We start from the raw sequence: 13,583 nt of genomic DNA, 5'->3' as shown, positions 1-13,583 counted from the left end.
GAATACTTCACTGACAAGGGTTTAAAGAGAGAGTTTCATAGAGAAAAGAAGGAAACAAAGTAAGAAGAAATTTGTTATTTTTAATTGAATTTATTGGAGTGACACTGATTAATGAAATTATACAGGTTTTAAGTGTACAATTCTATAATTCATCCTTTGCATATTGTATTGTGTGTTCACCACCCCACGTCAAGTCTGCTTCCAGAAGCACCAGCTATCCCCCCTTTATGCTCTTCTATTGAATCACCCCACCCCCTTTCCCTCTGGTCATCACCATACTGTTGTCTGTGTCTATGAGATTTGTTTTTCTTAATCCCTTCACCTTTCCACCCAGCCCCCACTCCCTCCCTCCTCTAACAGCTGTTAACCTGCTCACTATCTTTGAGCCTGTCCCCATTTCCTTGTTAGTTCAGTTTGTTCATTAGATCCCACATAGCAGTGAAAGAATATGGTATTTGTCTATCTCTGACTGGCTTATTTCACTGAGCATAATGCTCTCCAGGTCCATCCATGCTGTCCCAAAGGGTAAGATTTCCTTCTTTTTTTATAGGCACATACTATTCAATTGTGTGAATGTACCACAGTTGTTCTTTCCACTCATCTACTGATGGTCACTTGGGCTACTTGTACATATTAGCTATTGTAAAGAGGCATGTCCTGAGAAGTGGGGTGCAACACAGAGTGTGGAGGGAGGCAGGTTGGTCAAAAGGTAGGCATTGAAGGGTTGGGGGTGGAGAATTCTGGGAACAAAGCACATCGTTTTATGTTATTCCTCATCCACTTGATGTTTGTCCAGTTCGATGTAGGCCTCAAAGTAGAGGATACGGGTTACTAGTCATCCTGGCCAAAGCAACACACCTAAAGACACAAGTTCTTCAGAATAAAATAGATACCTAATGAGCTTTCTAGTCTTCATCTACTTTTTCCTCCCCATTGTCAGTTCTAAAGGGCTCATCCTAAGCCCACCACCCCCTTGCTCTTGCTTTCCGATCCTGAAGCAGGAAAGAAGGCTTTCAGTAAAATGCTCATAAAAACTGGCCTCTCTCCCACTCCCCCATCCCCTGACCTTGCCCCCCTCCCTGCATCCCCCTCCCGCTCCACATGAGCAGATGTGGCACATGCAAGATGGGCAAAGGATGCCTCCAAAAAAGCAGTCAAAAGACAGCGGTTCCAACAAGCAGGTGTGTTATTGAGGTGATGGTTATCATTTACCTCTCACTCACATGGCATACTTCTTGGCCCAAGCTCGGGCCATGGTATCATAGGTGTCCCTGTCCTTTAAGAACATCCTTACAATGGAGGGAACTAAGGCATCATTGGGGTCGGGGTCACAGAGCATGGAGCTGATGAACAACAGGAGTTTGGATATGGTCATGATGGGAGAGCACTGGGACCTGAAAATATCCAGACAGATGTAGCCTCTCCAGTTGATATTGGGGTAGTAGATAGGGGTGGTGAAGTAAATCTGTGGGGGCCTGAAGGGGTAGTTGTGTAAGAATTGTATGTTAGGCAGAACACACCTCCCTCATAGGGGCTGTCAGCGGGACCCATGATGGTCTCCTTCCATGTGAACATGTCATCGTCCACCGGCCCCGCAGAGCACGGGGAGGGGGATCATTGGTGATGTCTGTCAGTTCCTTGTGTAGTTGCCTCAGAGCCGTGGACGTGTCCAAGGGAGCGGGGATGGCCCGGATATCCTAGTAGGGACAAAGAGGGGACCACAGGTCAGGGGGGCAGTATGGGTTAGGGCGGGTGTGGCTTAGGGGGGCCAGGGTTAGAGGGGCAGCCACCCCCAGGTCGGTGGGTGGGTAAGAAGGCTGGAGCCAGGCTGTGGGGTGCTAGGTGGGTGTGGGGGACAGGGACGGTGCGGGGGGAGGAAGACTTGGGATTCACCTGGACCAGCAGGACCTCAGGGGCTACTGCTCACCTGTGTGCCACTGGTCCCTGGCTCCTCCATCCCTTTCTCCTCCACCTCTTCTTTCTCCATCCTTGGCTCCTCCATCCCTGGCTCCTCCATCTCTTCCTCTTCCACCGCTGGGTCTGCTGCCCAAGGCTGTGCTGCGGGTAAACCCTATGGCCCTGGGACAGGACCAGCCACTTCTGCCTCTCTCTGCCCTCAGCTGCGTGCCTGGGGCAAGATAGGATATGTTCTGTCATGTCACAAGGGCCCTCTGATGATGTCAGAAAGTCAGTGGGGGCAGGGCCAGGGGAGATAGAGGGCCCGAATGACAGGGAGTGGAAGGTGAGAGGGACCATGGAATGGATTGAGGGGTGAGGGGCTCTGTAGGGGAAGGGGGGTGGAGGGCAGGAGGGATCACAGAGAGGAATGTGGGGGGTTGAGGACAATGGATGGGAGTGGAAGGGAACACAAGTGGTAGAGGGGAATGGGTAGTAGAGGGGCAGAAGGGGCCATGGAAGTGAATGGGGGGGAAGGCATGAAGGTCCATGGAGGGAAATTCAGGGGGGTGGGTGGTGCAGGTTGGGAGGGACAACGGAGGGCAATGCTGGGTGGGGGGGCGAGAAGGTCCAAGGAGGTGAATGTGGGGTGGAAGGCGGTAGAGACCATGGAAGGGATTACAGGAGGGGAATAGAGATGGAAAGCAGGAAGGTCCATAGAACTGAATGGGGTGGAGGGCAGGAGGGACAACTGAGGAGAATGGGGGGTGGGACCAAGGCAGGGGATGATGGAGAGGCAGGGCAAGAGGCCAGGGAAAAGTGAAGGGGGTAGGGGTGGAAGAAGCCCAGGCTCCCTGGCTGGCCCACCACAAGCTCCCTGCCCTGGTTATTTGGGTCTCAGGCACCCCCTTCTGAGAGTCACCCTAATGTAGAGAAACCATTGGTTCCATGAATTCCCACACCCCTCACTCACCCAGACTGACCTACGTGAATGGTTCCCCTCCTGGCTTTGTGCTAATCTCTCTCCCTGCCATTCTTACTCTTGAGCTCGCTCTCCCTCTCTTTTCTATGGACACAGATGCCCTGGAGAGTGAGCCTAACACGTCTGCACCCTTTACTCCCTGATGAGGCCTGTGCGCTTCCTGAGAGAGACATTCTCCTACATATTCAACTTCAGTCCATGTAACAGCGATACCATACTTTCCCACCTTCTAACATAACTTTTCATAACACTTTGGTAAGTTTACTTTTTATGAAGAATTAAAGCCTTCAAAGAGCCAATCTGCAGCTAGAACCAATTTCATTTTTCAGTAACTGACAGAGAAAGCAGGAGGAAAGGAGAAAGAAAACCAGTCACCCCCGAGGATATCTGGGCACTGTGGGTATGTTTCTTCATAACCACAATCATTTGGGCAAGTAGTGGTCCCCATAACAAGCGCAACTGCAGAATCATGTCTTTCACTCACAAGGACGTCTGATAAAGGCACTCATTCACATGCAGCCCTCTTCACTGGCTTGTATGCATGGCAATGGACAGCCAAACAAGCACCATTGGCATAGCTTGGGCTGTAACCCATACCAATTCTTTTTCAGGAAATAAGCAATAATTTAATAAGGCCTCCTTAAATTCTGACAAGAAATCACATTAGACAAAACAGGCCACAGTTTCATTTACAATATACCAGACATTCTTCAAGGATGGAAATTCCCTGCTATCAAGCTACTTACATAACACCCCTGTCAGCCCATGTGGGGAGGCAAGACCCCTGTCTACCAGGACTTTAAAGGGGGGCAATGTAGATGGCTGAATGGGTCCTGCAGTAGCATATCATAAAACGTTCATTCATAGAAAGAAACGTGCCCACATCTCTTGTGTTATACAGTAGCAAACAAGGACTGATGTGTAGGCTTGGGAACAGTGAAACTACCCTTGTTACTGCGATACCAAATTTTAACATCTTCATCTAGAATACCAGAACATTTGTAAGAAAATCAGGAAAGAAAACCAGGGCCAGTTCTTTCCATAGGAAGCATAGACAACATGGCACAATGTTGAGGGAAGCTTCTGAAATTCTCCTCTCTTTTTTGCAGAAGTTACAGATAAAGAAGTTACTTTAGCCTGATTGTTGTGGCTCAGCTTCTTGTGCATCATCCCACAGACAGAAGGGTCATGGGTTTGATTCCCCATCAGGGCACATGCCGAGGTACAGGGTTTTGTCCCCGTCAGGCATGAGGAGGAGAGGCAGCTGATGATGTTTCTCTCCCTCCTTTCCCCTTGCTCTAAACATATATATATATATATATATATATATATATATATAATCTTTAAAAGGAAGTGACTTTATGTAAGTGAATTTAGAGCCAGGACTTCTGATAGTGTGTGTGTGTGTGTGTGTGTATTCTGCAATATTAAATGAAATGTAGAGAAAGTTTTATTTTTATATTTGTTTGCCCATTGGAAAGAATCTTGCCTTGAAACATTCCTGAGGCATGTAGATGTGCATACACACATATTTTTAACATTAGAAAATTAATAAGAACAAATGAGCTAATGGTCACTTAAAGGCATTTTTAATTGTATTTATTTCTATGTCTATGTAGCTGTACAGATAACAAAACACCACATTTTAAAGAACAATATTTTAAGTAAATAAACAAACAAACAAACAAACAAACAAATAAATAAATAACCAATCTAGTAGTATTGTAAGCGGTTAACTACTAATATGGCTAAATTGTTGGTTTGACATCCTTTGGCAGAAAAAAAGATTAGAAATTTAAAAACATTTTAAATTTTGCTTCTTATTTAGTAAAAATAAATGTTTTAAAAGTTCGATGCAGTTCATTCAATTGATATATATCAACATGATTAGAGAATCTATTGGCATCTTTAAAAGAAAATAATCATAGGCTTTGACAGAGTAAATTACTGACGTTTATTTAATTCCATAATTAAACAAATTAATTATTGAGATGTCTCTAAAGAGTTGATCTTGTTCGCTAGAGTTGAAACAAATCATCCAGAGCTAAAGAATTTAAAGTTTCCAAACAGTTCTTACATATCTTTTTTTAAAGGCAGATTTACTGTCTCCTTTATCTGAATGTCCAATACTCTACTTGCAGTTCAGACATTGTATGTCAAAATTCTTTGTGATGCTTAATTATGTCTGAGTGTATTTTCCAGGTTTTGTTTAAGGTTTGGAAGAAAAGGTTAGTGCCCATCAGGATTGAAGATAATAAAACTATACATGAAACTTTGTGGGGAGATAAGCAATGCAAACAAATTAAATAATGTTTAAGGGCATGTAAAAAGTGTAAATATTATTATTGAAAATTCTTGTTTATAAATTTCTGTTTAAAACTCACAAAACTAAAAGGTATTTAGCAACTGTAAATTTTTATAACTGCTCACATAAAACAAATACTCATTGGTATGGTATATGTTTCCATGGCCTTCAACAAATCTCAAATAAATAAAAGGAGTGATGAATTTTCCACAAGAGAATAGAAAGCAAATTTGTTCTGAATACTTTCTGATAAGGAATGAAGAGTTTTGACAGATGTGACTGCTGGTTAATCTAGTGAGGGAAACTTTTCAAAGAAGCTTCCGTTAATGATGCCTGTTTAGAGTGAAAGTCTTGCTACTGTCTTGATAAGTTATTTCCTATTCAGATATGTTCAAGTTGTTAGTATTCGTGCATGCTTATAAATAACCAAGAACAATTTTTGCATGTCTTTAAACTGATATTACCACTTTAGAGTCATGTCATGTACATAGTCTGTGGAGTATCAAAGTGTCAATATCAAAACTAGAAACTTTTGTACAAAACAGGAAAATGTTTGCTCTGTGGCACCTAATCATGTCTTGGAACCTACATTAATTTGAAAAGGGGCTACCTGCTTTTGTTCTGATGGATTCATGTTGAGGATGACACTGTGCCTATAGATCACCGCAGGCTGCGCAATGTGAAGTGCTACAGGAGGAACAAAGGCACGGCGGAGGCCAATGGGGTGCTCACAGGCAACAATTATCTAAAAAACGTTACCGTGGACACACATGTAAAGGTGGGTAATGCAACTGTCAAGTTTGTTCCCCACTGACATAAATATAATACTATTTTCATTCTTTTGTCCCATCTTTTTCTGGCACTGAAATACATAGCAGCTACACAAAGTAAATGGCAAGCACCTCTAATGGATATTTCCATTAGGGTGGTGTGAAAAATGTGCTTTGTGCATCCTCCTTAGCTCTAGCCTGGCATTCTGGTCAGACATATGCATGTCAGATGACTGGAAGATCAAAGATGACATCTTCTATTCTCAAAGAAATAGATCTTCCAGGTATACACATATGAACAGACATATGCAAATGGGCGTAAAGTGTAAAGACATGGCTAACACACATTAATGCCTATCGAGGAAGAGGTACCAAATGACAAAGTGCATAAAATACTTTGGCCAATTGATACTCATGTCTTTGTTACTGCTGGTCACCCTAGAGCTGATGAACAACTGGCCATGTGGACAGAGACAGGGGATGCATTTGTGGCCAGCTGCATGGACTCCCAGTTACCAGGGCTGATGCACCGACTGCTACCTCTGAACATCCAACCTGTACACAAAGGAGAGCAGTGAAGATTCCTGCACATGGTACTGTTTAAGGAAACCTGCTGCTTTGTGTCAAGTTGATGAATCCACACCATGTTTGTCCTGGAAAGAACAGAGGTTCCATGTCATGGGGATACACAGGTTTTCTGCATACAAGTCTGCTTTCCTATTTGTAGAGCCTCAGAAAGCACCACTGTCTATGCCTTAACTGGTGGAGCTCTGTGGGTTGGGTGTCATCACATAAACCAAAAAGTTATGAATTCAGTTCCTGGTCAGGGCACACGGCTGGGTTGCAGGTTCCATCCCAGTCTAGGCGCATACAGGAGGCAACCAACAGATGTTTCTCTCCAACATCAATGTGTCTCTTCTGCTCTTTCCCTCTTCCTTCCCCTCTCACTAAAAAGAAATAAATGAAGTCTTTTTAAAATTAAAAAAATTAAAAAGAAAGTCATTTGATACAACTCTTTTTGTTTCATCATAAAACAAAGTTGATCAGTCAAGTATTTTTTAATATATGTCACTGATTATGCTATGACAGATGTCCTATTTTCCCCCTCTATTCCCCTCTGCCCTGCACACCCCTCCCACCTGCATTCTCCACTTTAGCTCATGTCCATGAGTTCTACATATTAGTTTTTTGGATTCTCCATTGCCTATACTATTCTTAAACCCCCCTGCCTATCTTCTACCTACCATTTATGCTACTCATTCCTGTACCTTTCCCCCCTCTTCCATTCTTTTTGACCTTTCCAACCAGGTAGAGAATACACTAAGCACCAACAGGACTGTATATGACTTCTATACACCATATTTTTTGTTCTGTATCTCCTCCTTCACCAGTACTTTGCTGAAGTTTCCCTAATGTTTAATGTTTCCCTTGAGCTATAACTTGAAGAACAAAGAGAGGTAAATAAATTTTCCTGAAAAAAAAAGACCCATAATTGTACAAGAAATTTGATTGATATAATATTTCCAGGTTGTCTAAGATAACATAAGAAAAGATGAGATGCCTGGACTAATGTTAGAATCAGTGCTTAGTAACTCGAATTTGTATTTGCCTTTATGCAACAGAGAGCCAAAATAAAAAGGGCTTGGTGAAATTCATTAACTACTGTGGCAGGTCATATGGCCCCATGGATGTCTTATTCCTAGGGTCTTTGCCAGGCTACCTTCCATGAGAAAAGGAATTTGGCAGCTGTGGTTCAGTTAAAAACTCTGAAGATGAAGACACTTTATTAGTTTCACCCAGGTTTGCCCATGTTAGTGCTATGAGTCACAAGAATGAGCACAAGGAAGCAAATTCTCCCCCAGAGCCTCCAGAAGGAATTCAACCTGGCTGACACCTAGAATTCAGCCCAGCAAGATAACTGACTCTGCATTTCTGGCATTCATGACTGAAAGAAAAGAAATGTAGTCCTGGCTGGTGTAGCTCAGTGGATTGAGTGCCGGCCTGTGAGCCACAGGGTCGCTGGTTCGATTCCCAATCAGGGCACATGCCTGGGCTAGGCCCCAGTAGGACGCATGTGAGAGGCAACTATACACTGACGTTTCTCTCCCTCTCTTTCTTCCTCCCTTCCCCGTCTCTAAAAATAAATTAATTAAATCCTTCAAAAAATATAAATCATTTAAAAAAAGAAACGTGTGTTACTTTAGGCTCATAGATCACAGTAATTTGTTATAGCAGCAACAGGAAACCAAACAGACATCTTATATTTTGCCATCCCTAGGGTGCTACTCTGCTCTCCAGTGGCTCATGACCATCTACATATCCCAGCTAATCGACCAACCCAGGGCAGTAACACCAAAAATGCTAGGGGTCCTAGCATCATTTAGGTCACACAGTCACCATTTTTAAAAAGAAAGAGGGACACAGAAAAAGTCACTTCAGAATCACCTTGCTTAATCAGTAAAAAATTGCATTATATATTAACTTTTTTAAAAAAAGATTTTATGTATTTATTTTCAGAAAGAGAGAAAGAAAGAAAGAAAGAAAGAAAGAAAGAAAGAAAGAAAGAAAGAAAGAAAGAAAGAAAGAAAGAAAGAGAGGGAGGGAAACATAAATGGAAGAAAGAAGCATTGATTGGTTGTCTCCCATGTGCCTTACCTGGGAATTGAACTGGTGACCTTTTGCTGGGCAATGCTCCAGCCAACTGAGCCATACAGTTGAGGGCTAGAGGCCATGGTTGTATAATCAGTATATGAGATCTGTGCAGAAAGTACCCAGACACATAAATATGAAAAAGAGAGACATTTATTGAAGAAGATACAAGATACAAGAAACACTGTATGTAGAACAATCACACCTCAGTCCCCTTTAAGGTGGACACCTGGGGACCTCACACAGTTCTCCCAATTGCCATCAGCTATCCCACCATATTTTCCTGAACCTCATAGAGGGTCTGAAATCACTTCCCCTTCAAAGATGATTTTAGTTTTGGGAAAAGCTGGATGTCACAGGGCACCAAATCTGGGCTGTAGGGGGGCCGATTCCTCTGGGTGATTCGATGATGCACCAGAACACTTGCACAGGATGTGATGCATGAGCAGGTGTGTTGTTGTGATGAAGCTGCCAATCACCAGTTTCCCATAGCTGTGGCCTTCTGAATCATCTGAATAGATTCCACAGAGGAATGTTCAAGCTCAATGCAAAATATGATGCACATTCATGGCTCTACTCCCTCAATCATTTTGAATGTGATGACCATACAGTATACACACTCACTCAATGGTGTCTACCACCCCCACTGACTAGTACAATGAAGTCAGCATCGTTCACATATGCACATTCCAGTCCACTCTCCTTGGCTGCCAGGTTACATCGATGTCATGCAAACCCTTCTTGTTGTAGGGATGATACAGATGAAGGATGAGAAAAATTGACCTCCTCCTGACTCGGCTCACCAAAAATTGCCAAAGGACACCATTCAGGACAAAAGGAAATGTCATCAGAGGAAAACTTGGATCTGCAGAAAGAAATGAATGAAATTGAAAAAAAAGTGGCTGGGACATGGAAAGGAATACAAGTTTGGAAAACACTTTGTCCTGCCTGCCCCCAACCTGTTCTGTTGGAGGCAAATTAGTAGCTGACCCCCCCATGCAGAAGGTTACCTTTTACATTAGTTAATAGAAATATAGATGAAAAGCTAAGAAATGAAGCAGGATCTGTACATTGAAAACATCCGATGTACTACACAATCACATCACCTTCCCTGCAATTTAGGAGTAAGCAATAAACCTGAATTGTATTTTTTGTAGCTTTGCCCCATTACTTCAATTCTCCAAATAATATGCAGTGTGTGCCACTTAACAATGGGGATACATTCTAACAAATGCATCATTAGATGATTGAATATGAACAGTTTAGTAAAATATTTGGAGATGAGGTAAGGAAATAATATCTTGCTCATAAGATTGTATCAGTTTAGTTTCTTTGTAATATGTTCATTAAGATTACAAGTAAAATTTCTTGCAAAGGAATGTACTCTTTCTTATTGTAAGCATTCACTTGTGCCCTCCATTATAATTAATTATATACAATTAATTTCTATGTTAAATAGAAAATATGTACTCATTTATCTATTAGGGAAAATGGTAGTTTTTCATGCTTTCTCTTTCTGAATTTGTCTAAACATAATTAATCAACATGTTTTCCCAAGTAAATAACCCGTTACCTATAAAGAATTAGAGAATACAAGTATTTATGGCTGTGCAATATTTATTACGTTTTTCTACAACTCTAGATTGTGTAAGTAGCTTTGGGCATATTTTACCTACATAAATTTGGATGCTGAAGAACTTTTTTGTGATTCCCAGAAATGTACCTGGATAAATGTCATTCTTGGAGAAGAAGGAGATTCACACATACAGCACCAAAGTGAATCATTCAGACCTGCCAAATGACCCAAACTTTGACCTGTGAGGTATTCAGTCCTTCGATCGGAACTTCCCTGGGGGTCAACAGTGAGTCTGTGTCACAAACTCGAATAGACATTCTTCGGTTTTCCTCTTGCTTGAATTCTCAGCAGTATCTACCCTCCTGACCACATTTTATATTATGGAAGATTCTGTTGCCTTGGCTTTCTCACATACAACAAACTCACACAGTCGATTGTACACCAAGATTTAGATATTTCACTACCTTTCCCACCTACAATTTTCTTGGAGATTGTTGGAAGAGTGATGGTACTTAGAAAAGTTAGAAAGTTTCCAGGGTTTGTACTGGGCAGAAAAGGCACCCTTTCACAGGCAACATCTCAGGTTAGACTTTAAATAACATATCTTTTTCACCCAGAATTGAATCAGTCTGGTACACTGGGATTTTGCTTTCAGTAACAAAGAAGAGTCCACACAAGGAAAGTTCCAAGTTGCAGAAGGGAGTAGGTCCTGATTTTCTGTAGGATAAAGATGCTGCTCACTACACATACAGTAGATGCACCATATTTTCAGCTATTGTGACTGCCAACCACGTTAGCTGTTTCCCCTCTACAAAGAGGGAAGTCAAGTTACAGAGTAAGTTGATCCTGGAAATACCTTTCATGTGGAAATAACAATATTTCTGATTATGTGGATGAGGGGAAGCACAGTTTGCCACCCCAAAATACGCATTTTTGAGTTGTTGTGATGATGATGATGAAAGACTCAGGAGAAACCCTTGACCTTCTCCTTCAGTGCTTAAAAGAACTCAGATAGGGGATGTCCCCCAGGAAAGAAGACAACACAGAAAAGTATAGATGAATAAGAACTGAGTGTAATAAGCCAGGAGAGACCTACAGGGCCAATTTGGTCAGTCTTTTTCTGTGGTGCATTGGTAAAGAAGCAGCTTCAAATACTTCTCTTTGTCAAACGTATTCTTTTCCATCTCCATGTGATGTGCTTTGCTGCCTTTTGAAGTCCCAAACTTTGGGTTAACAAACTCAGCAGAGGTGGAGGCTAGGTCACATAGGTTCTCTTGTCTCCTTTCCTCAGATAATTAATGTGGTTATTTTCTCCTGTTCATCTGTCTCATGCTAGTTTGATTCTTGTCTAGTCAGGAACAGTTAAGTCTCAGCTTTCTCCAATCTGTTCATTTATATTTCACCTACCAAAATTCTCTTAATACTTCTAAGATGCTACTGCCTCCTTCCTTATCCTTTTTCTTTGCTAATTCAAATGTTTTTGTACATTAATTGTAGTAGTTGATGAAGGCATGTTTGAAATGTCATATGAACTGGAAATTTGCATATATTTTATGTCTTGAGCAAACCATTAAAAAACAGTGGTATTAAGTATAATTTAACCAAATAATTTTTTTAAATAATACATTTATCACTTAGTCTCATTTCAGATTATTGTAGCTTCACAACTTTTTAACTAGTATTTCATGCATTCTTCTGTCAAATATGATGAAATTGTTGAAAGGTAATCCCTAAAAATTAATTTAATCTAATAATTGGTTTCTATATTTGCATGCATGCTTGCATTAAAGACATTTGCAATTATTTTGTAAATGAAATACATAGCTCTACTTAAAATTGGTAATGTTATGATGCCAAATTACTGAATGCTGTAGTTTTAATTTGAGAGATGTTGGAGCTACATTTGTGCAATATTATACAATAATACTAAATTTGAAAGAATTTAATATGTTAGAAGTAAAAGGGAGGTCCCTAGGACAATGCAATTGTTGAAAATCTAGCAATGTAGTCCAAAAGACTGCATATTCTAAACATCTACTTTTGTACTGACATGCCAGTCAGTAAGAAATCGCACTTTATGGGGGCTTTCTCCCATTTAAATGTATGTGGTAGGACTTAATAGACATTTTTATGAAGTCAAATTTTTATGGTTCCATGTAGATTGAAAGACAACTTAGATAATACACACCAGTACAGTAAAATGCACATCAATGAATGCAGGAGAAAGAGTATAATTTTATTATATTTTCAAAAAGAAATTTAGAAAAAAATTAATGTATATCAGCCCTTTAGGGAAGCTTAAAATCTTTGCTGAAAATTTAGCCCTGGCTGGTGTGGCTCATTGGATTGCGTGCCGGCCTGCAAACCAAACAGTTGCCAGTTTCCTCCACAGTCAGGGCACATGCCTGGGTTGCAGGTTCGGTCCCAGGTCAGGGCATGTAGTAGAGGCAACAGATTGCTGTTTCTCTCTAACATGGATGTTTCTCTCCCTGTCTTTCTACCCCCCTTTCCCTCTCTCTAAAAAGGCAATGGAAAAAGTGTCCTCAGTTGGCCATCCAATTCCATTTACCAAGAGAAATGTTCCCAAATGTAGTGGTTAGTCCATGGTATTTTGTCATACGTTACAAATTAGTATAAATTTAGAAAAATAACAGTAGTGTATGCCAATGAGAAATCAAAGAGTAATTTTTCCGGAATTAAACCATGTTGTCAAACTTCTCTTTAACCCTTGCTCATTCTACACCTTCTACCTCATACTATCCTCTATCTTTGATGTCTTGCTCATTTTAAATTTATTTCTATCTCATACCGCTACCTTTTAAATTTCATTGTTTCTGTGTATCTGCATGTGATCTTGACCCACATTTTCCGCATTTAATCCAGGGCTTCTCAAGATGGAAATGGGATTTGAGTAAGAAAAAGTGAAAGTGGAGGACTTCCACCACAATGGAGGTGTAGGTGGAAACACTGTGCCTTCTCCCACAACCAAGTTTAAAGACAACAAAGGTTTAGTAAACAAAAACACAGAAAATTGAACTATACCAAAGGCCGACAAAAATCAACCATTCAACCAGACCAGTAAGAGGGGGAGCCCGCAGTGGAGCAGGGTCAGGCAGGAAAGATCCCCTGATGCAGGCACGCAGGCAGCCGTGGACCAATCCCAGGTGTGGGGTAGCAACAGGTGGACCCAGTGACAGCGCAAGGGGGCAGGCTGACCGTGGTCACACATTTGCGCACAGATAAACCAACAAGGAGAGAGCAGTGAGACAGATGGCCCAGGGTCCAGCAGCGGGATGCAGGAGAGGGGACCACCATTTCAACTCTTTGACCCCAGCCCCACATACAGCATCACACCCAGTGACTGAGTTACCCTGCCCTGTTGAACACCTAGGGCTCTGCTCCTCA

General features: G+C 41.6%; 1 pseudogene; it reads right to left on the bottom strand.

Annotated features, from left to right (window-relative positions):
• Positions 1-1,219: 1,219 nt before the first annotated feature.
• LOC118994465 (ubiquitin-conjugating enzyme E2 D2-like) lies at positions 1,220-1,979 on the bottom strand (annotated as a pseudogene).
• Positions 1,980-13,583: the final 11,604 nt, after the last annotated feature.

This window comes from Sturnira hondurensis, unplaced genomic scaffold (assembly GCF_014824575.4).
Source record: "Sturnira hondurensis isolate 20B ecotype Veracruz unplaced genomic scaffold, ASM1482457v3 Scaffold0009341, whole genome shotgun sequence".
NCBI classification, from domain to species: Eukaryota; Metazoa; Chordata; class Mammalia; order Chiroptera; family Phyllostomidae; genus Sturnira; species Sturnira hondurensis.
This window is presented reverse-complemented; position numbering and strand designations above follow the sequence as displayed.